Genomic DNA, 25213 nt, shown 5'->3' on the forward strand with positions numbered 1-25213 from the left:
AAGCTGCAAATCATGATCAGAACCCAGGGAAAATCCCATCAAGCTGGAGGTTGACAAATGACATGTCAAACTCTCAATACAGAGTATATATACTCTGTATAATACTTAAATTCATCAGAACATTGCACATAAGTAGATAAACACAGTCTGCTTAACACACAAACAATAATATGTTTCCACTCACTGTGTACAGGTGGAAATGCAGTGCAGGGATTGAACTGGGGGCCCCTGGGCTTGACTTTATTTTTTGGCAATACCTACACTACATATGACCTCAACATATGACTGGCCCTAGCGTTTTAGGGGACCTAAACTGATTTTCAAAAGGGACATCCACTACGTACATTTCACCTACAAACAGACTGTGAATGCCTGTTTGGGAACATCTGAATACAGTTTGGCTTCTTTCTTCTCTGTGACAAGCAGGTGTAAGAAACAGAAAGTTGTGTTTGTTGCACAGCGGTAACCATTGTAACCATTGCATTTCTGCTGTTCCATAAGCACCAGCTAATGTCAGTGATTAAACTTGCATTTTATTCAGCCTGTTTATTCAGTGCACATGATTGGATTTTTGTGTCTGTTTCCATAGTGACATACTCCCTAGAACGCACATGGTTAAAACACTTTCACGTGAGTGCAGTATACACTAATCCTGCACAGTTTAAAACATCTGGAGCTCACATCTGCTCTTTGAACACAAGGCTCTCCAGATGTAGGGCTGGATGGGAAAGTTATCGATGTCTGTCCCGTATCAGTTGATAATGATCAACATTGCTCACGTTGGACTGTCTTTCTTAAAGGGATGGTTCACCCCCCAAAACTTGTCATCATTTACACACCAACACGTTGTTGCAAATCTGTAATAATTTCTTTCTTCTGTTGAACATCAAATAAGATACTTTGAAGATACAATTTCTGGTCTGATAGTATTTTGCCGTTTAATTACCCAAATTTTTTATAGTATCTTCTTTTCTGTTCAACAGAATAAATAACTTTATGTAGATTTAGAACAACCTTGGTAAATTATGACAGAAATTTCATTTTTTTGGGAATGAAACATACCTTTAAAGTTACAGACACATCTGTGCTTTTAATGGTATTATTTTATTAAAATTTGGATAGTCTTTTAAAATAATATTCCAAACATTATCAGAGCTTGGTAGACAAAATAATTTGACCATATTATTAATGAATAATTTACATTAATAAATATATACATAATACAAAGTCATACAGGTTTTTATCATATACAATTTGGCCTTTTAAAAAGTTGAAGTTGCAAAGTTATTAAAAAAATGGCACAAACAATTACATAATAATGTAGTCCTAATTTAAGCAAATTAATACAAAATAATAAAAATTAATCCCACATAGGTATCAGCTGCAGAACTCTCTCAAACCTCTCAAAACCTCTCAAACCTCTCTCTCTCAAAAAAAAAAAAAAATCTATCAGTTTGAGAATTAATCTTATTGACATACAAGGAATTAGTTTTAGTGAAAGAATCTTCCACAGTGCAGCATAATGGGGTTAGGGTTAGGTAAGACAGGACATGGTTGGTAAACCGTGATCTCTGGATCTCTGGGTTTTGCACTTTGTGGGTGAAGTCTGTGTGTTACGCATCAGCACTGATTAGTTTGTGGGCGTCTCCGTTAATTGTCATCAGCAGCAGCTGTCACTCATTACTCTCCCTCTATATAATGGTTTGTCTTATGTCTTGTGTTCGTGAGAGCATTGTTTCCTGTTTGTTAACCGTGCCTTGCTTTCTTGTGTGTTCTGCGTTTGGATGTCCGTGTCTTTCCCCGGAACCCCGTCCACTCTTTGCAACCACCTTCAAGCAATACGACTTAGCTTCGGCTCGCTTGCCCGCAGTTCCTGTGCCACCCTCTCCTGCTGCCTACTCACCTCCGCCTTCCGGACTCATCACTACCCTCCACCATCTTGGACAGTACCTTCATCCCAGCGCTATTTGTGTGCCAGTTTTGTATTGTCTGCTTTATCTCATTAAACATTGTTAATTATGTTTACAGTCGTGAGCAAACAGTCGGTCCCGTCGACGACCACGAACCCATGCAGGTGGGTAGAGCTTGGCTGTCCCGGAGGGAGAGAGAGCAGAGGAGGTCCCAAGGACTGTGTTTATACAGCGGTGGCTCGGAGCACTCCATCTATTCCTGCCCGGTAAAAAGAGCCAGCCCGGAAGTAAAGATGAGGCTACTATCGGGTGGGATCTCCGACGGGAAGTCCTCAACAACATCATCGACTATCCTTCCGATGAAACTGCGGTGGGAGAATCACACTCACGACTGTCACGCCCTTCTGGACTCTGGAGCCGAAGGTAATTTCATTGACTCTATCATTGCACATCACTTGAACATTCCTGTCCTTCCTGTGTCTCAGCCCATCCATGTCACTGCACTCAACGACCAGGAACTGCCACAGGTCACCCAGTATACTGAACCTATCACTCTGCTCACCTCAGGCAACCACAGTGAAACCATATCCTTTTACCTCATGGACTCCCCCGTAGCTCCCATTGTTTAAGGTCACCCCTGGTTAATCAAGCATAATCCAAGAGTGGATTGGTGTTCCAACACTGTCACATTGTGGAGTTAAAGTTGTCATGAGTCTTGTTTGCTTTCTGCTTGTCCTGTTGTGCCTGTTTCTGTCTTTCAGAAAGAGAACATGGTGTTATCAAACGTGCCCGCAGAGTACATGGACCTGAAGTTATTCAGTAAGTCCCGTGCTGCTTCTCTTCCTCTGCATCGTCCCTACGACTGTGCGATAGATTTAATGCCAGGTAAGTCTCCGCCTAAAGGCAAACTTTACTATCTATCTATTCCGGAGAGGGAGGCCATGGAGGAATACATTTCTGATTCCTTGGTATCAAGGTTCATCCGTTCATCGTTATTGGGGTAGTAGGGATCGCTAAAAGTGCGATCACCCCGTCCCTGGCCAAGTGGCTCCTCCTGGGGCCCGATCCGTTATGAGTCCTCTGCTTAGGTATGATGCTTTCAGATCAGGCCATGTATGCACTGATCCCTGCCGCACTGCTCAGGTGTGTACCAATTGGCACAGGGGTTAGCTACCCCTGTGCCGACAAACCTCTGCTACAAAACTAGAAAGAAAGCCTCGAAACAATCAGAATACCCAATGCCGACCACTGCATGGACCACGACTACGAATTAGCGAATCCGAACTGACTATCCTTGAAGTAAACATCAGAGGACTACAGTCCAATATTGGGGATCTTGCCAACTGTTGCTCGGTGAAAAAACCCTCCATAGTCATCATAGTTGAAACCTTCCTTGACTCCACCATTCCAGACAGGGCTGATTCCATCCAGATCCCTGGCTACTTGCTCAACTGTCGCAGAGACCGCACTGGAAAAAATGGTGGTGGTATAGCAGTATACTGTCTAGAAGGAATATCCATCTATCATAATCCAGCTAGAGATCCTGATGACTTTGAGCTCATGTGGTTCACTGTTGCTCTGAAAACCAGGACACTCCTGATATATACTGCCCCCCAAGTGCCTCCTGTGAAATCTTGGACTACCTTGACAAGTTCACATTCTCAGTGATGGACGAATATAGAGCACAGTCTGTAATGCTCATAGGCGACTTCAATGTACACCACCACGAGTGGCTGGGCAGTAATATAACAGACACTGCTGGACGGCGAGCCTTACAACTCGCCAACTGTCTGGGGCTAGATCAGATTGTCAGGGAACCAACTAGAGGAGATAATATTCTAGATCTAGTTCTCTCAGACACACCAGCAACCACTACCACCTTAGCACAAATGGGATCCTCTGACCACAACCCAGTTCTAATACAGCTACAAATCCCAGTCTTCAGAGATAAGCCATACAAGAGAACAGTATGGAGATATGACAAGGCTCAATTCTGGGGAATGAGAGGTTACCTTACTAATATTAACTGGCCCAGCATTCTCAAGGACGAAGATCCTGAAATCATCTTCACAAACTTTACCTCCATACTGCGAGATGCCATGGCATTATATATTCCCAACAAGACCATCACCAAAAAGTCCTGGGATAAAGCCTGATTCAACGCAGAGAGCAGAAGATTAGCCATGAGAAAAAGAAAGCTTACTCACAACATATGGACCTCTGATGACCCGGCTATGAAACGGAAGTTCCTCAAGGCAAGAGCAGCTTTCAATCAAGCTGAAAAGAGGGCAAAAAGGGAGTATTGCACCAAATTGAGGAATGATCTTGCAGATAACTCGCTAAGCTCAAAAAAATGGTGGGGCATAGTAAATTCACTTTCAGGCAGAAGTGGTTTCACAGACATCCCTGTCATTGAACACCGGGGTACCACCCACATCAGTGCCTGTGCAAAGGCTAACATCTTCTGCCAAACCATAGCAGAGAAGTGTACTTTCTGTGATGCATCTGCACAATCGTTTCCTCAGTGCCAGCAACCGACATCCTCTTTTGCCTATGTGCATTTCAAACCCAAAGACATTAGAAACATTCTTCGCAACCTTGTAAAGGCAATGGGACCTGATGAAATACCAACAAAAGTCCTTAGAGAATGTGCAGCAGAATTGGCCAGCCCCCTTAGTCGTCTCTTTCAACTTCTCTTCTCACATGGCGTTTTCCACAAACAATGGAAAAACGCCAGAGTGATACCAATACATAAAAGAGACTCAAAATCAGACCCAACAAATTATCAGACCCAACAAATGGGCTGCGCCATTTAAACAACTAGGCAATTTTCATGATTGGGCATGGGACACAAGCTCAGGTTTGATCACCCTGTTGCTGGTCACCTTTGATGAGGGTGTTTAGTATTGAAAGGCCGAAACACCCCATGATTCAAAGGCATACTACTGATGATGTGTCCGAAATTTACATCTTTCCCATATCTGAGGTACAGCTCCCACGCCACTCTTAACATCAAGGCAAACCTCATGTGCATACCATCCATTGGCACAATGGACAGTTTAACATCACGTCCCGTGTTTTTTTGATTCTGATACATAAAAGAGACTCAAAATCAGACCCAACAAATTCTCCTTAGCAAAGTGATGGAATCCTCAGTTCATAAACAGCTCCAGGGCTACCTCTTCCGCCATAAACTAATTTCTAATAAACAGTATGGATTTAAACCGAATCACAGTACAGCAGACCTCCTTACAGTTTTGTTGCAGACGTGGAACAACATCTTAGACAAAGGAGGTGAGGTGTACATTGTTGCACTAGACATTAAAGGAGCGTTCGACCAGGTTTGGCACAATGGGCTTCTGGATAAGCTTTCTGCTAAAGGCATAACTGGGCCATTACATTCTTGGCTACAGAACTACCTGGAAGGAAGGTCCATCCAGGTCGTGCTCTCTGGTCAGTCCTCATCACCTTAACCAATCAACTCCTCGGTGCCCCAGGGATCCATTCTCGGCCCGCTATTATTCTCCATCTTCATAGACGATGTTGTAGAACAGTGCGATAATAGCATTTTTCTATTTGCAGATGATTCCACCATTTATGCCCCAGTAACATCACTTAATGGCCCCAATGTGGCAGCATCCCTAAATAAAGACCTGGAGAATATGCGCAGGTGGGCTGATACCTGGAATGTCACGTTCGAGCCTAGCAAATGCAAGGCTACGGTTCTGTCGAGAAAGAGGCTTCCATCCTGCCCGGACCTTTTTTTGGGGGCAACCAGAATTGACCTTTGTGAGCAGTTGAATATTCTGGGACTATGTATCGATAAGAAGTTGCTATGGACTAATCACCTGTCAAACATCTGCAAGTGTGCTGGGCAGCGTCTTGGAGCTCTGCGTAGGTTGGCCAACAAGCTTGATGTTAAAGGTAGGGCCAATGTCTATAAGGCACAAGTCAGGAGTACCATGGAGTACTCATGCCTTGCCTGGATGAACGCATCACAGACCACCCTTGGGCAGCTTGACAACATCCAGAAAAAGGCACTGAAAATCATTGGGGAGGATGAGGACACTGCCCTAAGGAAATATGCAATCAGCCAGGTCAGCCAACGTAGAACTGTTGCAGCAACAACTGTGCTTTTTAAAATGCACACTGAAAACTGTCCAGAGGATCTCAAAGCTCTGCTACCCCCACCTGATCTCCTTTGCCGAACCACTCGGAGAGCACGACCAAGTCCCCAAGTCCAACACCAAATGCTTGGGGAGGAGTTTTCTTCATTCGGCTGTAACAACTTGGAACTGCCTCCCCTGTACTGTGGTAGGTGAAATCACCTCAAAGAATGTTCAGGCCTTCAAGAAGAGACTAAACAAACACCTGCACAGCTAAAAAACTGTAATCTCCTGATGCTTAATGTCACTTATACTATATATCTAGTCCTGAGCAGCTGCAGATCACGATAGGCTCTCGGAACATGAACTGTTAATACCTGTATCTGCATAAGCTTAAAAAAAATAAAAAAGATCCGTCCTTCCTCTTCTCCAGCAGGGGCGGGATTCTTTTTTGTGGGTAAGAAGGATGGTTCTCTGCCTTGTATTGACTACAGAGAGCTGAAAAACATCACGATAAAGAACACCTATCCTTTGCCGTTGATGTCTTCGGCTTTCGAGAGGTTACAGGGAGCATCCGTATTCACAAAATTGGATTTACGTAACGCTTATCATTTGGTCCGCATCAGGAAGGGAGATGAATGGAAAACCGCCTTTAACACCCCTAGAGGGCACTTTGAATACTTGGTGATGCCGTTCGGGCTATCCAACTCGCCAGGAGTTTTCCAAGCACTCGTTAATGACGTGTTGAGAGATATGGTAGATCAGTTTATATATGTTTACCTGGATGACATACTGATTTTTTCTTCATCTCTCCAGGAACATGTTCAACACATCAGACGAGTGCTTCAGAGATTACTTGAGAATGGGCTTTGTGTCAAGGCGGAGAAATGAGTATTCCATGCACAGTCTGTTCCCTTCCTAGGGTATATCGTCTCGTCCAAGGGAATACGTATGGACCCTGACAAAGTTAAGGCTGTGATAGATTGGCCATCCCCAGATTCCCGTAAGGTCCTACAGCGGTTTCTGTGGTTCGCCAATTTCTATCAGCGTTTCATTCGCAATTTCAGCCAACTAGCCTGGCCTCTGACGGCCTTGACCTCCCCCACATTCAGGTGGTCGGACGCAGCCAAGACTGCATTCACCAACCTCAAGAGCCGCTTTGTTTCATCTCCCATCCTTGTGGCCCCTGATCCCACACGGCAGTTTGTGGTGGAGGTCGACGCATCAGAGGTGGGGGTAGGAGCAGTGCTGTCCCAACATGCTGTCTTGGACCATAAGATGCATCCATGCGCGTTTTTCTCCCATCGCTTATCTCCTGCTGAATGCAATTATGACATTGGTAACAGAGAATTGTTGGCTGTCAAATTAGCTTTAGCGGAGTGGCGTCACTGGTTGGAAGGTTCAGGGGTACCTTTCATTGTTTGGACTGATCATAAGAATTTAGAATATATTAGAATTGCCAAAAGACTCCAGGCAGGCTCGGTGGGCACTTATTTTCGGTCGTTTTGATTTTACTGTATTGTAATGCCTGGGTTCCAAAAATGTAAAACCCGATTCTTTGTCACGTCTTTTTGATCCCTCCGCCCGCCCCGTGACTCCCGAGTGTATTTTACACGAGAAAATAGTCGTCTCAGCACTCGTATGGGAGGTCGAGTCGAAGGTCAAGATGGCCTTAGAAGAGGTAAAGCCTCCACCTGGTTGTCCACCGAATCGTTTATTTGTGCTGGAGGAGTTACGGTCCTAAGTAATTCAGTGGGGTCACTGCTCTAATGTTGCTTGTCATGCAGGGATAAGCCGAACCAATGAGTTAGTTAAACAACGATTCTGGTGGCCACTTATGGCTTGTGACATCCACAATTTTGTTTTGGCCTGCTCAGTTTGCGCCAGTGGTAAGTCATCTAACCGGCCTCCTGATGGGCTGCTTCAACCGTTGTCTGTCCCTTCGAGACCCTGGTCCCACATCGCACTAGATTTTGTTACCGCCCTCCCGCCCTCTAATGGCATGACGGTTGTTTTGACATTAGTGGACGATTCTCAAAGGCTGAACATTTCATCCCCTTGCCCAAATTACTGACAACCAAGGAGACAGCGGTCACTGTCTTAGATAACGTCTTCCGACAACATGGCCTCCCAGTAGATGTGGTTTCCAAATTTTGGAGAGAATTTTGTAAGTTTCTAGGAGTGTCAGTTAACCTGTCTTTGGGTTATCATCCCCAGAGTAACGGGCAGTCTGAGCGAGCCAACCAAGATTTAGAGAGGACGTTGCGATGTTTGGTCTCCAAGAATCCTTCTTCCTGGAGCCAACAACTTTCTATGGTGGAGTACGCTCACAATTCATTACCAGTGTCAGCAACGGGCCTCTCTCCATTTCAGTGTAGCTTAGGTTACCAGCCACCAGTCTTTCCTAGTCTGGAATCTGAAGTCGCGGTCCCATCCGCTCACGCATTTGTCCAGAGGTGCCACCGCACCTGGACCAGAGCCCCCTAGACTTTGCTCCGGGTCAAAGCCTCCTGTTTACGTCGTGGGTCAAAAAGTGTGGCTTTCTATTCTACCAACAACATTCCTCTGCGTTCCGTCTTTAACAAATTAGCTGCCAAATTTATTGGCCCGTTTACTATCACCAGACAGTCCGCCTCAAACTACCTTCAGCGTACAGGAGGATACATACCGCCTTTCATGTGTCCAAAATTAAACCCGTGTTTTATTCACCCGTGTTTTATTCACAGCTCCTGTGGCAGGTTTAACTTTCTCAGCTGACAAAGGAAGTACAACCTCTGCTGGGCCTTTGTCACAATGTAGTCAATGTGAATGTCCCACTTCATGTCCTGGGAGACTCCACTGCAGTCACAGTGCTGTTCATAATAGTAAGTGGGGGGAGAGCCGGGGGATTTCTCCTGAAGTCCATTATCATCTCCACTGTTTTAAGAGTGTTGAGTCCCAGTTTGTTGAGACTGCATCAGACAGACATCTCTTTAACCTTGTGTCTGTAAGCATATGAGGCAGATGACTGTAGTGTCATCTGCAAATTTCAGGAGCTTAATAGAAGGGTCTTTAGATGTGAAGTCATTGGTGTAGAGAGAAAAGAGCTTTGGGGAGAGGGTACAACCCCGAGGGTTGCCAGTTCTGATCGTACGGGTGCTGGATGAAAGGCTTTTCCTAGCTTTACTAGCTGCTGCCTGTTTGTCAGGAAGCTGGTGATCCAATGACAGATGGAGGTGGGCATGGAGAGCGGAGTTAATTTAGACAAGAGAAGGTTTGGAATGATGGTGTTGTAAGCTGAGTTGAAATCCACAAACAGGATCTTGGCTAGATGTTGCAAACCACATAACAAATGGAATTTGCCCACATGTGGCCTCAAGCTGGCACTGCTGCCGTAATGTCAGCAATGGCATGTACCCTTTCAGCCAGAGTTGGGCCATGTGTGGCAATGACGGCACGGTGGGGATCCGCCAAACAATATGAGGGCCAATTGTTGGTGGGAGGAGTGTGGCCCAGATCAGTCAGGTGATATGTGGCCCAAATCAGGCTAAGATCTGGCAGCATATTATGTGACCCATGATAAACAAGATAAATACAATATTGCATGATAATGGTTAAATGATCACATACATTTTAATGTGCAGTGTAGTATTGTTAAAATTTGTATTAGTATGCTGTCATGCACAAGCATTAAATAAAATGATCATGAAAGTATTTTATTTTTGCTTGGTGAAAGTATTTTTAAGCTTGGTGTGAGGAACAGATCCAAATTCAAACCGCATTAATCTGCAGTATGTATCTCCTTCCTCTGTAGCTATAGTAACTATTTAAAAATGTGCCGCTAAGAAGTTTTACAACAAGTTTTATGGCAGCGATATCAAACGCTCATTAGATCTTGTTTGTTTCGTCAGAGATTGTGACATGCTGTGTTTCTGGTGATGCGTGTTTTGAATGAGAAATGCGCGCCTTGAGGGGTTGGATTGGGATAGTATTTTCAGCGTTTAACAACTTAAATTATGCCCTGCTCCTCACAATAATATTATATTCTGCCAGAGTGGACTGCAACTGAAATGCATCGTCATTTGGACTACTGTGGTACTGCTCTATGTCACATCTGTAATAAATTATTATGATTAAGTTACATGTGTCTGTCTGTTACGTTTCACTTATATTTTTATTGCACAGTTACAGGACATGATGTGAGGGTTTTACGTCTGATTTTCTATTCAGTTTAATGTACTTTATTGTACTTTTATTACCTGATGCGGCTGATTCAAGATGCTCTGTAAAAACACAAAACTCAATTATCAGTTGAGAGGAGAACTCTGAATTCATAGGCAACCCTTTTGGTAGGGGGAGTGCTGCTAAACTAACACGAGAACAGCCCACAGAGTGAGGAATTCAGCTCCTCAGAAGGGTGGAGAACTTGAGCGCCCAAAAGGAAGCACCTTTATATAAACATAACCCTCAATGCTGAGAGGAGCAATGCTTTAAAGTGTGTTACAATACACACTGGTTGAGTGGAGTCCAAGGTATCAGGGTCTAACCAACTCAGAGAAAGTCAACGAAGCTAATACAGGTAACCCTTACCATGCAGGGTTTCAGAAAGTACACTTGCGTCTTGCATGCACACTTTTAGATTTTAGAAAGTGTTCAGCATGCACACTTTTATCACTTATGTTGATTTAAGAAAGTGTTCAACGTGCACTCCACTGTGTGTGTGTGTGTGTGTGTGTGTGTATATATATATATATATATATATATATATATATATATATATATATATATATATTAGGGCTGGTAAACAATTTTTTTTTTAATCTAATTAATTACATGATGTATTGATTAATTAATCTAATTAATCGCACATCAGATTTGGATAAATTACTCTGAAAAGATAACTTCATTGTCAAAGTCATTGTTGTGCAAAGCATCAAACGGAGATTACAAAAAAGTATGTTCAGCAAGAAATATTTTGTTTGATATAATTTGTTACATATACTCTTTTGGACCATGTGCGTAAATGATGATAGAATTGGCATTGTTGGGTTAATTTTATTATTATTACTATGAAAATGTAAAATAATTTTTTTAATGAAATGATACTCGAAAAAAAAATCTAAACCTGCCAGAAGGTGGTGGTAAATATTTTAATGATTAAGTCATTGAGTCATATATTCGATTCATTCAATGGCTGTTTCATTTAGGAGTAAAGGATTCTTTATGAATGGTTCATTGAATCATAGCAATGTTTGACTTGAAGCGGAACATCACCATTAGACTGACATGTGTGTGGCATCAAAGAACCACAAGAGCTTTAGAAAGCATATGGTTACTTGTGCTTTTGAATCGTTCTCGCAGTACTTTGTGAAAGTGACATTCAGCCAAGTATGGTGACCCATACTCAAAATTCGTTCTCTGCATTTAACCCATCCGAAGTGCACACACACAGAGCAGTGGGCAGCCCTTTATGCTGTGGCACCCGGGGAGCAGCTGGGGGTTCAATGCCTTGCTCAAGGGCACCTAAGTTGTGGTATTGCTGGCTCGAGATTCGAACCAACAACCCTAGGGTTAGGAATCAAAGTCTCTAACCATTAGGCCACGACTTCCCTTTGATATCATACAACGATTTTATAATATAAAATTGAAAATATTATTTTATCTCACAACTCTTGTAATTATGGCTTTTGGTGAATTGTGCTTCTGAAACATGAAATTATCATTACTGACTCTTATTTATGTTTATTTTTGTGAATTTAAATGTGTGCAGCCTTTGTAGGATGTAGCCTTCCATTTGAGAGACTCCCATAGATAAGCTTTGTTGAAATGAAAAAGACTGAATGAGGAGTCGATTCCACTTGATGAAGTTGGAATAGACTCTCGATTCCCAACACGATGAGTATCACATTTGCACTTGTGTGATGTTTCACTTAGCCTATAGCTCATGTAATATTTCTTAATGCAAATATGAGACAAACGTCCACCACACACCAGCTTACTGGTGGAGAGGAGACAAAGTGATGAAGCTAATCAGCAGATATGGGGATTGATAGGAGGCCATGATGGTCAAAGGCCAATGGGCGAATTTAGCCAGGATGCCGAGGTCACACCAAGACATCCTGGTATTTTTACTGACCACAGAGAGTCAGGACCTCGGTTTAACGTCTCTTTCGAAGGACGGTGCTTGTTGACAGTATAGTGTCCCCATCACTACACTGGGGCACTAGGACCCACACAGACCTCAGGGTTAGCACCCCCTGCTGGCCTCACTAGCACCTCTTCCAGCAGCAACCTAGTTTTCCCAGGAGGTCTCCCATCCAGGTACTTACCAGGGTCAGCCCTGCTTAGCTTCAGTGGGCAACCAGTCTTGGACTCCAGGTTGATATGCCTGCCGGCAGCATGCAAGTTGTTGCCCTGCCCCATATCAGTCATCAGTCGACTGTATGAAATGGCAGATGATACATTACATTCACATTTACATCAATCACACCAACAAGAGAACAACAACAAAATGCAAGTGCCATGACAAGTCTCAGTTGGTCTAGCACAGAACCCGTAGCCAAGTTTTTTTTTTTTTTTTTTTTTATTAAGAATACGATAGACAAGGAAAGGTATGCGCTAGTATTAGCTGGTCAAGTGCTGGTGGAAAAACAGAGTCTTTAGATGTTTTTTTTTAAATGAGTTAAGACTTGTCTGTTCGAATTAATATTGGGAGGTCATTCAACAGCTGAGCACAGTCCAGGAAAAAGTAATTGAGAGTGATTTTGAACCTCTTTGGGGTGGCACCACAAGGCGTTGTTCCCTAGCAGAACAGAAGCTTCTGGAGGGTGCATAAGTTGAACTAGTGAGTTTAGGTATATTGGTGCCATGACAGTGGTCTTCTTGTAGGCAAGCATCAGTACTTTGAATTTGATGCGAACAGCAACTGGTAGCTCACTGGTAGAGGGTTGAAGACAACCCTAGCTTTTGCATTTAGGATCAGTTGTAGAGGCTTGATAGTACATGCAGGAAGGCCCACCAGGAGAGCATTACAATAGTCCAGTCTGGAGAGAACAAGAACTTGGACAAGAAGTTGGGTGGCTTGCTCTGACAGGAAGGGTCTAATCTCCCTAATATTGTATAAGGCAAATCTGCAGGACCGGGTCGTTGTAGCAATGTGTTCTGTGAAGCTTAACTGATGATCCATCACAACTCCTAGGTTTCTGGCTGTCCTCGAAGGAGTAATGGTTTACGAACCCAGCTGTATAGAGAAGTTGTGATGAAGCAATGGGTTAGCTGGAATCACCAGGAGTTCTGTCTTCGTAAGGTTAAGCTGAAGGTGATGGTTATTCATCCAGCTAGAAATGTAACTCAGACAGGCTAAAATGCGAGCAGCTACCATTGGGTCATCTGGTTGGAATGAGAAGTAGAGTTAGGTGTCATCAACGTAGCAGTGATAAGAAAAGCCCTGCTTCTGAATGACAGATCCTAATGACGTCATGTAGACGGAGAAGAGAAGTGGTCCAAGTTCTGAGCCTTGAGGAACCCCAGTTGCAAGGTGTTGTGACTTAGAAACATCACCCCTCCAAGACACAATGAAGGATCTGTCAGAGAGGTAGGACTTAACCCACAGGAGTGCGGTTCCAGAGATGCCCATCTTTCTGAGGGTGGACAGGAGAATCTGGTAATTAACGGTGTCAAAAGCAGCAGTCCAGTAAGATGAGTACTGTGGATTTTGAAGCTGCTCTTGCTAGTCGCAGGGCTTCAGTAACTGAGAGCAGAGCAGTCACAGTTGAGGGACCACTTTTGAAGCCAGATTGGTTGCTGTCCAAGAGGTTGTTCTGTACAAGGAACATAGAAAGCTGGTTGAACACAGCTCGCTCAAGTGTCTTTGCAATGAATGGAAGAAGGGATACCAGTCTGTAGTTTTCAAGAAGCGCTGGATTTAGAGATGATTTCTTGAGCAGTGGGCTTGCCTGAGCCTGCTTAAATGCTGAGGGAAATGTTCCAGAGTGAAGAGTGGAGTTGATAACGTGAGTTAGCCAATGGAGGGAGGGAGATCCCTGTCCGCCATTGAGCATGCAATATAACTCAGGCGGGGGGTTCAGCCTGCAACCGAAGGGAGCCATGGGTCTACTGTATCGGTAGGGGAGCCCTGTCCGATGCAGAGTAGGCAAGAAGATGTGACTTATGGAGGGACTCACTGCATCCGAAGGGAGCTGCGACTGGATATGAGGCATGATTTGAAGTGTCGGATGGAGGGCTCTCACAGCGACCAAAGGGGACCATGTTCCTGCTGAAGGGAGAGCCCTGTCCGATTCTGAACAAGCAGAAAAATGTGACTGATGGAGGGACTCTCACTCCGTCTGAAGGGAGCTGCGGCCCTGCTGCACCGGAGGGGAGAGTCCCCCTTTCGACTGAATAAGAGGCGTGGTTTGATGCATCGGATGGAGGGCTCCCACTGCGACCGAAGGGAGCCAACAGCTCTGCTGCACTGGGAGGGAGATCCCCCGTCCACCACCAAGCATGCATTATACTCAGAACGACAGATTGAAGAATGACCCTGCGACTGAAGGGAGCCAATGTGTCTGCTGCACCAGGAACGGAGCCCGATGTCGAGTAGGCAAGAAAATGCGACTGATGGAGGGACTCTCGCTGCGTCCGAAGGGAGCTGCGGCTCTGCTGCACCGGAAGGGAGAGTCCTCTTTGTGACTGTATACAAGGCGTGATTTTATCGGATGGAGGGCTGTCAAAACAACCGAAGAGGGCCTGTGGCTCTGCTGCACCGGGAGGGATAACCCCATCCGCCACTGAGTGTGCAGCGGCGTGCAGCGGCAGCAGAGGCTTTGATGCGTGGGTTGATCCGAAATGAGGTTACCCATGGTTACGAGTCATCCAAAAATATTTTTTATGATATTCAGGTAACGGTTGGACAGGTCATTTGAAAAAAAGATGCCAATTAAACCTTTGTAATTTATATAGAACTAGACACAATTTTGAAATACATTGGCCTACACCTTATTGGCTAAATATCTGCCACGATTATAGAGTGACCACCTGTCCCACTTTACGTTGTGCTGTACAGCAGTTTTACCCTTTGTCCCACCTCACGCAAATTGAGCATCAGTCCCTCTTTTTTATTTGGCCATACCTAATAAATGCACGGCTACGTCCATAGGTGTACTGTTAACTTATGTCCAATAGTCAAGTGGAGAGCAATAAAAGCATTAGTCAATAGGCTGAATCGTACGTCAATGTACAATGTACGAGTGCGCACGCTGTTCCATCAGGTTAAGCAGCCATGGCCAGTGTGACCACGAAAAAGAGAAGATGTGCTTTTAATAGCGAATGGACCGCTACATACTCTTGGTTAAGACCTGTAGATGGCGAAGCAGAGAGAGCTTTTTGCATTTTATGTATATTCAAACCAAAATAAAGGGTATTCTCTGATTATGTAATCCGTATGAAATGTGCATTTCTCTCTGGCGTTCATGGCGAGTCCGCTGCGACACAGAAAACACCAGTTTGGACGGAGGGCCAGGTCCATAGGTGGAAAACAGACAGAAGAATAAAAACAAAACAACCACAAAACACAAGTCCAAGAAGGACCTAATGTGAAGACCACCAGGGTGGAGCAGTAGACCACAACATCTGTGCGGTCGAAACAGATGCCCCCCAGGGCAGAGCAGAAGACCACCACATCCGTGCAGTCGAAACAGATGCCCCCCAGGGCGGAGCTGAAGCCCACCACATCCGTGCAGTCGAAACAGATGCCTCCCAGGGCAGAGCAGAAGACGTGGAGAGGCTCTGGTAGTTCAGCAGAGATGTGGGGAGGCTCTGGTAGTTCGACAGAGAAGTGACGAGACTCTGGTAATCCCATGGTGTTTATACTGGATTCCAGAAGATCAATGCTGACTTGACTCTGCTCATGAAGATTATTGGTGACTTGTTCTTGTTCATGAAGATCATTGGTGACTTGCATTTGTTCATGAAGATCATTGGTGACTTGCATTTGTACATGAAAATCTATGGTGACTTGCCTTTGTTCATGAAGATCACTGGTGGCTTGAATTCTCCCATGAAGAACCCCGGTGACTTGACTCTGTCCTTGAAGATCACCAGTGACTTGACTCTGTCCTTGAAGATCACCGGTGACTTGACTCTGTCCTTGAAGATCACCGGTGACTTGACTCTGTCCTTGAAGATCACCGGTGACTTAATTCTGTCCTTGAAGATCACCGGTGACTTTACTAGACTCTGGAAGGTCAACGGTGACTAGCCCTGACTCTGGAGGGTCACTGGTGACTAGTCCTGACTCTGGAGGGTCAACAGTGACTAGCCCTGACTCCGGAGGGTCAACGGTGACTAGCCCTGACTCTGGAGGGTCAACAGTGACTAGCCCTGACTCTGGAAGGTCAACGGTGACTATCCCTGACTCTGGAAGGTCAACGGTGACTAGCCCTGACTCTGGAGGGTCCACAAGAACCTGACTCAACTCTGGAGGGACAACCAGAAACTGACTCAACTCTGGAGGGTCCACGGGAATCTGACTCAACTCTGGAAGGTCAGCTGTGGCTGTCATCCTGTGCAGAGGCGCTGGGCAAGCAGCCATCTTGTGCCATGACTCTGGACCAGTGGCCATCTTGGGCTGTGGCGCTGGACCAGTGGCCATTTTGGGCAGTGGCGCTGGGCCAGCAGTCATCTTGGGCAGTGGAGCTGGGTTTGTGACCATCTTTTGCTGTGGTGCTGGGCTGACGTCCATCTTGCACCATGACGCTGAGCTGGCGGACATCTTGTGCTGTGGCGCTGGGCCAGCAGTCATCTTGGGCAGTGGCGCTGGGCTAGCGACCATCTTATGCTGTGGTGCTGGGCTGGCTTCCATCTTGTGTCGTGACGCTGGACTTGCGGCCATCATGGGCAGCGACGCTGGGCTGGCAGCCATCCTGGGCAACAGTGCTGGGCTGGTGGCCATGCGCTTCCTCTCCCCTCTCCGTCTGCCATGGTGAGACGGCAGCTCCGATCTGTTCCACACGAGCCCAGGGTCGAAGGGGGCCATGGTGGAGAGAGATGCCAGACCTCCTCTTGACCACAAACTCCTTTGCGACCTCCCCGGGTCCCACGGAAAACAACCAGGCGGGTTCCCTCAAAACCACTCCTATCCCGCTCGGTGGCTGGGGAGGAAACATTTCCCTCAAAGACATACCGCTGGATCTAAAGGATGGAGTCCTTCTGTGACGATCCAATTGCAGGTATGATTTTAAGGGGATAATCCAAAACGAAGTCAAACAAGCCAGGGTCAAAACCAGAGAACAATCCAAAATAAAACAAACAGGAAAGGGACAGGAAGGGAACAGGAAGACGGGGAATCTCGGAGGACGAGAAGACTGGGATCACGAAGGGTAAGGACTCCATAAAGACAACATGAAAAGACTGGTAAATATAGAGAGGCTAATGACAATTTAAGTTAAGGCACCTGGTGCAATTAGCAGGAGTGCAATTACTGTGATGAAAGGACAAGACTAGTGGAATTCTAGTGCCTACGGTTAGGTGCCTAAGGGGAAGTGAGCCCACTAGTGGACACCCAGGGAAACATAGACTAGACATTGTGACAGTGCCAAATTGGATGATTATTTGATTGTGCTCCTCCCGAACTTTTTAATAAAACCCCATTTATGTCCTGCTTAATACAATGCCTGTATGTACAATAATAGCTCAACATAACAAGCTTGTATTATTTAAATATCAATAAAATGGGGTCTATAATTAACAGTTTTATTATTTAATTTAATTCAGAAATAAATATTAAATATTAGGTTTATATAAAAAGCTTTTAGTTAAAAACAGATTTTATTTAAAAACCAGCATTTGTGTAAATAAATATAAAATGCAGGTCATAGCTATTTTTTAAAGATCACATTGCATATAGCATGAAACGAAAGTCCAAAGTTCTGTAGAACCACGCATCTGTCCTTTTTGTATTGTTTTAACATAACAGTGTTGTAAATATTGTAGTGACATAAATAGCTATTTTATAAGACCTGAACCTTATTAAATCTAATGTTACTAAATTAATTCAAGATCTGTGGGGTAAAAAAAAATATATATATATATATATATATATATATATAAGAAAATAAAAATAAAGAGAGAACGTAAAAATAAAAATGCACCACCACATTGTCACAGTTCAGGGTGCTTCATCAGCTTCCCTGTTGTCTGTGTCCTGTCATTGTCTGCAGCTCGTGACCTGGGCAATCAGGTCATTTGGACTTCGGATGAACAGTGAGTACATCCCTGTTCTCAACGTTTAACCCCCTCGGAACGGAACTACGGAATTACAGGACAGCAACTATTGTCCTGGATCACGTTTTCCGTATTCATGGCCTCCCGGCGAACGTGGTTTCTGACAGGGGTCCCCAGTTTGTGTCTAAGTTTTGGGCAGAGTTCTGTCGACATCTGGGGGCGACTGCGAGTCTTTCCTCCGGGTATCACCCGCAGACAAACGGTCAGGCTGAGTGTGCTAACCAGGATCTGGAGAGAGTCTTGCATTGTGTGGCGTCCGCAGAACCGTCATCTTGGAGTTCCAGTTTAACTATGGTGGAGTATGCTCATAACTCCCTCCAGGTCTCATCTACGGGTTTGTCTCCCTTCCAGTGCTGTTTAGGCTACCAGCCACCCTTATTCCCCTCCCAAGAATCTGATGCCTTTGTTCCATCCGTGCACTCATTTATTCAGAGATGCCTCCATACGTGGAAGGTCGCCAGAGAAGCCCTCACTCGGACTGGTGACAGGAACAAGGCGTCAGTGGACCGTCACCGTGCTAAGCCCCCACTTTACGTGTGCGGTCAGAAGGTCTGGTTGTCCTCCAAGGACATTCCTCTCAGACTCCCCTCACGTAAACTGGGACCCAAATTTATTGGACCATTTGCCATCTCTAAGGTGCTCAGTCCGGTGTCGGTCCGACTCAATTCAACCCCCAAGTTTAAGAATATCCACTCTGTATTTCATGTCTCCAAGATAAAGCCCATCATTCGCTCCACCCTTCAGCCCCAGACCTCTGTCCCTCTGCCACCTAGACTCATCGTGGGGTCTCCGGCTTATACGGTACTGCGGCTCCTTGATGTGAGACGGAGGGGTAGAGGTAATCAATACCTGGTAAACTGGGAGGGCTATGGTCCGGAGGAGATATGCTGGATTCCGGCTTGTGACATTCTGGATCGCGCTCTCATTGACCAATTCTATCGGCGTCATGGTGAGTCCTCCGGGTGTCCCTGAGGGGGGGGGGGTACTGTCACAGTTCAGGGTGCTTCATCAGCTTCCCTGTTGTCTGTGTCCTGTCATTGTCTGCAGCTCGTGACCTGGGCAATCAGCGCTGATACATCGGCGCTGGTGTGTGCAGATCACGAGCTGATTGCTCTCTCCTGTCGCTTGTTCCCATTTTCCCTTATATTCCCTGTTGTGTCTGTCCACTGTTGTCAGTAGATTTCGTGTTGACTTTGTGACAGTACTGTGTGTCTGTTTCCTTACCTGTTTTCCACTGTGTTGCTCAGAACGTCTAGACGAGGAGTCATACGTTGGCCGCGTGCCTGATATCCTTTGTCTCGCTTTTCCATGTCCCGTTGGCTATTGCACCAGTGGTGGTCTCCACAGCCTGTGTCCGCAGGTGACTGTACGGACGGCTCTGGAGTTGTTTCACTTGGGTTTTTTGTTCATGTGTGTCTTCACACATTAGATTATTTTTGGATTCACGGTTGTACCAAATAAACTGTTTCACTTATCCTCTGTGTTTGAGTCTTCTCTCTTCACGCCTGACACACATCCCTGGCCCATCTGGAATGTCACTTGGCCCACACTTCATCTCACATTGTAACACACAGACTCTGAGACAGAAGGGAAGAATGGGTTTAGTTTTATTTATAAGTTAGGTGATCACGGGAGATCTGCAGGTGAGCATGTTCTGTGAGATCGCTTAATCAGGCTTGAATGACAGTATGGGGAATTGAGTATTTCCAGAGCCACCGGTGGGGTGACCAGGAGTGAAGCCTCGTTGAACCCTGAGGTGTGTGCAACCCAGGAGAGGAGATCTTGGGGAAGAAATACTCGGGAGAAACAATGGATGAACACTGGATAAATCCAGTAGTCTAGGAGAATGGATGAATAAGAGGTCAGTAGCGAGGTTAGTAGAGAATTAATACAGGTAGCAAAGCAACTGGAATGGTTCCGCTTTGCAGCTACAAGATCGGACAATCTGGGTGACTGAGGTGTGTGCTTTAATGTGGAGGTGAGCTGATGGGATGACCGTGATCAGGTGCTGGTGATCAGGAGGGAGTGCACTGTGAGTGGCTGAGTGATGAGCCTGACCGACCTGTGACACACATAGAGCCTGGCCGGGTTTATTGTTTTTATTTTTTTTAGCAAATGAAAAATATTATAATTTCCAAATATTTTTTGGAGACAAAGTCTTGCTATTTTAATATGTAAAAGTATCTTATTTGGGTTAAAAATGTCTCTGCTGTTGCAGCTAAAGGCACAATAATTGACATGATAATAGTTTTTTTGCTTTATATTTCTTATATATTACAATAACTAACTATTTTAGCTGAAGTGTTTGTATGAGCCAAGTGTGGAGTAAAAGGCTGTCCTTGCCATCTCATACATTTATATAATTTCTAAACAAAACTAGTTTATGTATATTTTTTCTGATGGAACACTGATGGTATAATTTGATTTCCTGCAATCACATGAGTAGTGAGAAGCACATGTAGGTGTTCCTTTAACCGTGTTGTACTTGTATTCAAACAGCACAGCAGTTATACAATGGGCTGGGGCGCTGTAAAGGGGGGGTAAACGATGACGATTCTCGGGGCCCATGACTAAGAGGGGGCCCAGAGAAGGCCCCAATAAAATTGTGGTGCTAAAAAAAAATATTTGATAGTAAAAATTATTAACTTTAAATTATTCTATTTGCGGTTTCCTGGTGTCAAAAAATGTATTTGTTTAGGAAACACAAACGTCCGTGGGCCCCTCTCCCCCTCTCGATTATCATAAAATGGTTTAGTCCGCCCAAATTGTATCCAGTAACCAAGGCAACACAATAGCGCCGGCAGATTCAACTTGACAGAGGATGTGAAAATGCCTGAAAAATCTGGAAGTCAAAAACGGAAAGAGAAAAAAATAAGAGAAGTGAAAGAGGCAAAGGGTCGACAGTATGTTACCCAACATTTCACAAGAAAAAAAGTGGGTTTGTAAGTAGGCCTAAATTGTTAGTGGACCGCCCGTGACAATGATCGTAACCTACGGCACTTTTCTGTGCGTACGCACGCTTTGTACATGAGGCCCTAGGTCTCTACGGTAGCATTTTTCGATAAGTTGGCACGTTTCGATAGAGCAGGGTGCAGAGGGTGCACAGCTTTGCCTCACATGCAGCCAGTGTCGGCATCTTTGTACGAGGTGGCGCCCACTTTCAGCACCCTGCTGCGGTCCACGCTGTTGCACCTGTCTTGCAAGCAGTAACTTCATGAACTCGAACTATCAGCTGTTTGTGAGGTTTCAGTGCCTCTCTTGAAGATGATGTGGAGTTGTATTACTACACTGTCCCCTATATTGTCAAATACAGCATGATTCATCTCTGCCAACCATCTTCACATAATACTTTCACATTATCTGATCCAGACCGTCGGCAAAACTCAATTTAAACAGCGCAAAATCACTGCCTGTGGACGTTATAGATAGAAATTATTATATTTCTGTTTTTATTCACACAACAAGTATTTAAACTAGTTTTAATGAAAATTCGTGTAGTTTTAGGAAAAGTCAGGGAGCAGCAAGGCTTTGTGATTTATTTAGACAAAGTTACTGACTATGCAAATTTCAAAACGGTCAAAATGATGCCATGTTCATTCTAGTGTTAAAGATAATTACCATAAGTTTAAATGTTGCGGTTAAAATGAATGCTGGTGGCTGTTGGAATGTTAAAAGTGCATGATAAGGGAACTCAATTTTCTCAAACGCACTTCAGTGTTTCCGTTACATTTCAACTGTCATGTTAAAAATATCAGGTTAGATTATATTAACTTTATTGTCATTGCCAGTGTACAGTACAAATATTCATACAAATATAAATATATGTGAATACCACTGATCTATATATATAGATCAGTGGTGAATACACTATATTACACATGTACAGCTATGCACAGTATATACATTATACAGTACTGAAGTAGTGCGGTATTACAGAGGACAAATTACAGGTGTGGATGGACATGGGATGGAGTTCAATTGTCTGATTGACTTAAATATATGAGAATGATAGTCAAAATACCATAAAAGAGCATGATTTTATGTAAATTAATATGAAAAAACTCTCAGCTGTGTTGGGGGCCCTGTCAAGATTCTTTTCATGGGGCCCAAAATCCTCAGCAGCGCCCCTGACAATGGGTCTCTGAGCTCATGGCTGTGGATTCATTAATTCTCTGTGATGTTGTTGGTAAGCCGTGAACCGGAGTGTAAGTCCTCCACCCAAGCTGACTGGATTACAGTGTGGGATTGTTATTCTCCCGCATCTGTCCTGAGATCCAGCGCTCGCTGATAATCTAACGCTCCTCAGGCACTGTCCTCAATAGTATTGAATGTTTAATATAAAGAGAAAAGGGAAATTGAATCCTTGTCCTTCCAGGATCTTGATACATACTGTTATGCAACACCCATACAAGAGTAATGTGACTGACTCTATATCTGATCCTAAACCATCAAATGGTCCATTTGGAGACTCATACCAATGTGTTTCTCTTTTTTCTTCATGCTGTGTAAAATTTGAATATTCTTTTCTTCATAATATGTGGAATTTTTGTTGCACTTATGATTTCTCGTGATTATCATTATGTGGTAATGTAACAATAAAGTGATTTGATTTGATCATAAAGGCTTCTAAGTTAAAGGCTCATATTTTAACAGCAACTTAATTTATATGAGTCTGCCCACCATTGCTCAGATATTTTACCTTTAGTACAAGAACAATTCTATTATTTACTTATATTCCATTTTTTATATTTGGGTTAACTATTTGTAAGATTTTAGAAAGGCAACTTGACCTATAACAGTGGCTTCCACACTGACAAACAGCTTGTTTTCTCTATTTATAATTTTTTTTTTTTTTTCCTGACATCACCTGAGTAAAAGCAGGGCAAGTTACTATATTTCGTTATAACATATCGGTCTGGATTCTGACTGCTCAGTTGCAGCAATGAGTGCTAAGATGTTTCCTAATTTTGTTTCCTAAAATTGAACCACTTTCGTGTCTCATATCACATCTCAAATTTGCTCTCTCATATTACACACAATCGCAGACGACACCATCCTGTTACTGATACTGACTGTATTCCTGTAGTTCCTATAACTGAGCTTTTCTCCCCTGAGAAAGCTCTGAAAATGTCCTCTGAGAACTCTACAGAATGTTACTGTAATAAATGTGCAGTGTTATCTTTGTTGCAATACTGATTGTTTTGAATGGTTTCCCCTTTAACAGAAGCTTTAAAAGAATATATGGCAAACGGTTATAAAAATAATTCAATTGACTCAAAAAGACAGTTCAGTATTCCATGCAAACTTATTGCATGGAATTTATTTGGTGAGGTAGGGTTTATTTTGTAAACATGACCAGCATACAGTGCATTATTCTTACATAAAAGTAAAAAAAAAAAAAATCACTTCAATACTGAGCTAGTGTCCGCAGGTTTCTCTACCCTTGAAGTTCTTTACAAGGACCCTGAGCTTCAGCACTGACACTGCCTTCAGCCCACACTTGTAGTTCTGTTTGCAGCCAGAAGGTGGTGGACAGGTCATGTCTAGGAACATGAATCTCTTTCTCCTGCCCGGTCAGTAAATCACAAAGTGGTTAAGGCACTACTGATCACACATCAGGTGTGTATACAGGGCTCATATTACAAGTAGAACAGTAGTAGCACATGTTTCACATACAGACCGATGATAAATGAAAGGAAATCCTGCAGATCTGTTGTGATGTGGAGGGCATTGTACTGACACGGTTTAAGGGGAGACCCATGGTAAATCATGTTCTGAGTTATCACCTTCATTCTGCGATGAGATATTTTCTATCCTGATGGGTCTGTTAATGGTTTGATTAGTCTGAAAATGATGTGAATATTATCCTACAGTCTTCACAGTCAATAATTCAACAGCTGTCATGTTACAGCCCTCACCACCAGCATCAAAACAGCACATGAGGGAAGAAGATTGGAGGATTCAGTATCAAGGCACAGTAAAGCTGAGGTGGTGGCATGTGGCAACACAACACTGTACTTGTTTTTTTTTTTTTTTTACTTTTTTGGCATCTCTCTCTCTCTCCACACACACACACACACACACAAACAGAGAGAGACGTATAGTAACATTTCTATGAGCAGAATTTAACAAATGACATTCAAAATGTCACTCAAATATTCAGTGAACATAAAATGACAGCACAGCAGGAATCCCCAGGCCATCCAAACTGTTCAGCTCAGGTACATGACCCTGTCACTAAACTGAACTACGAAACTGTTGGGTTGTTTCTTTAGTTCTGCGGTAAGTAACTGATTTTCTGAAGAACTGATAGTCAGCGTATGTGATTTGAGGCAGACTGGGTCTAGCCTGTTTGACAAGTTTAGTGAGGCAGTTTAATCAGTTCCTTCTCACATTAACCTGACCCACCCAAACTAACCTCTCTGTCTGCCCAAACAAAGTCTCCTCATTCTTACCATTTAGCATTTTCCCCCCTCCTCATTCTTTTGAGACCATGTTTGATACTTTCTACCTCCTTTATCTCTTATGTCTCTGTCTGTGTATTTGTGTGTGTGTGTGTGTGTGTCTGTGCGTGTGTGTGTGTGTGTGTGTGAGTGAAAGAGAGAAAGCTTGATTCCTTGGTTTCTTTTGAAAAGCAAGGACACAATGGGGTCTTTCTCAGATGGGTTCTGTCTCCATTAAAGACCCTGGGAACGCTGCACGGACCCCTCAACCTTCTCTTAAAGGGCCAGAGGACTCTCCGCCCGAGCAACCTGAGAGCGCAGCAACAGGCCTTGCGTTTCATGGGAAAAAGGAGGAATCAATTATTCATGAAGGGAACATGAATCCCGCCCATCCTACACTTTTCACCCAAAGTTCCCCCAAACAAACTTCCCTCATGTTTATGATCTCTCCGGAGTCCTGTATGAACACGCTGTACAAACTCACACGCAGACA

The 25213-nt window shown here is 44.1% G+C and overlaps 1 protein-coding gene across 1 annotated transcript in view; it reads right to left on the reverse strand.

The window, feature by feature from the left end:
* The window catches only part of LOC113115437 (uncharacterized), a 39234-nt gene that overhangs the window by 10732 nt on the left and 3289 nt on the right, over positions 1 to 25213 (reverse strand). The window lies entirely within an intron of this gene.

Source organism: Carassius auratus, chromosome 15 (assembly GCF_003368295.1).
Source record: "Carassius auratus strain Wakin chromosome 15, ASM336829v1, whole genome shotgun sequence".
Classification (NCBI taxonomy): domain Eukaryota; kingdom Metazoa; phylum Chordata; class Actinopteri; order Cypriniformes; family Cyprinidae; genus Carassius; species Carassius auratus.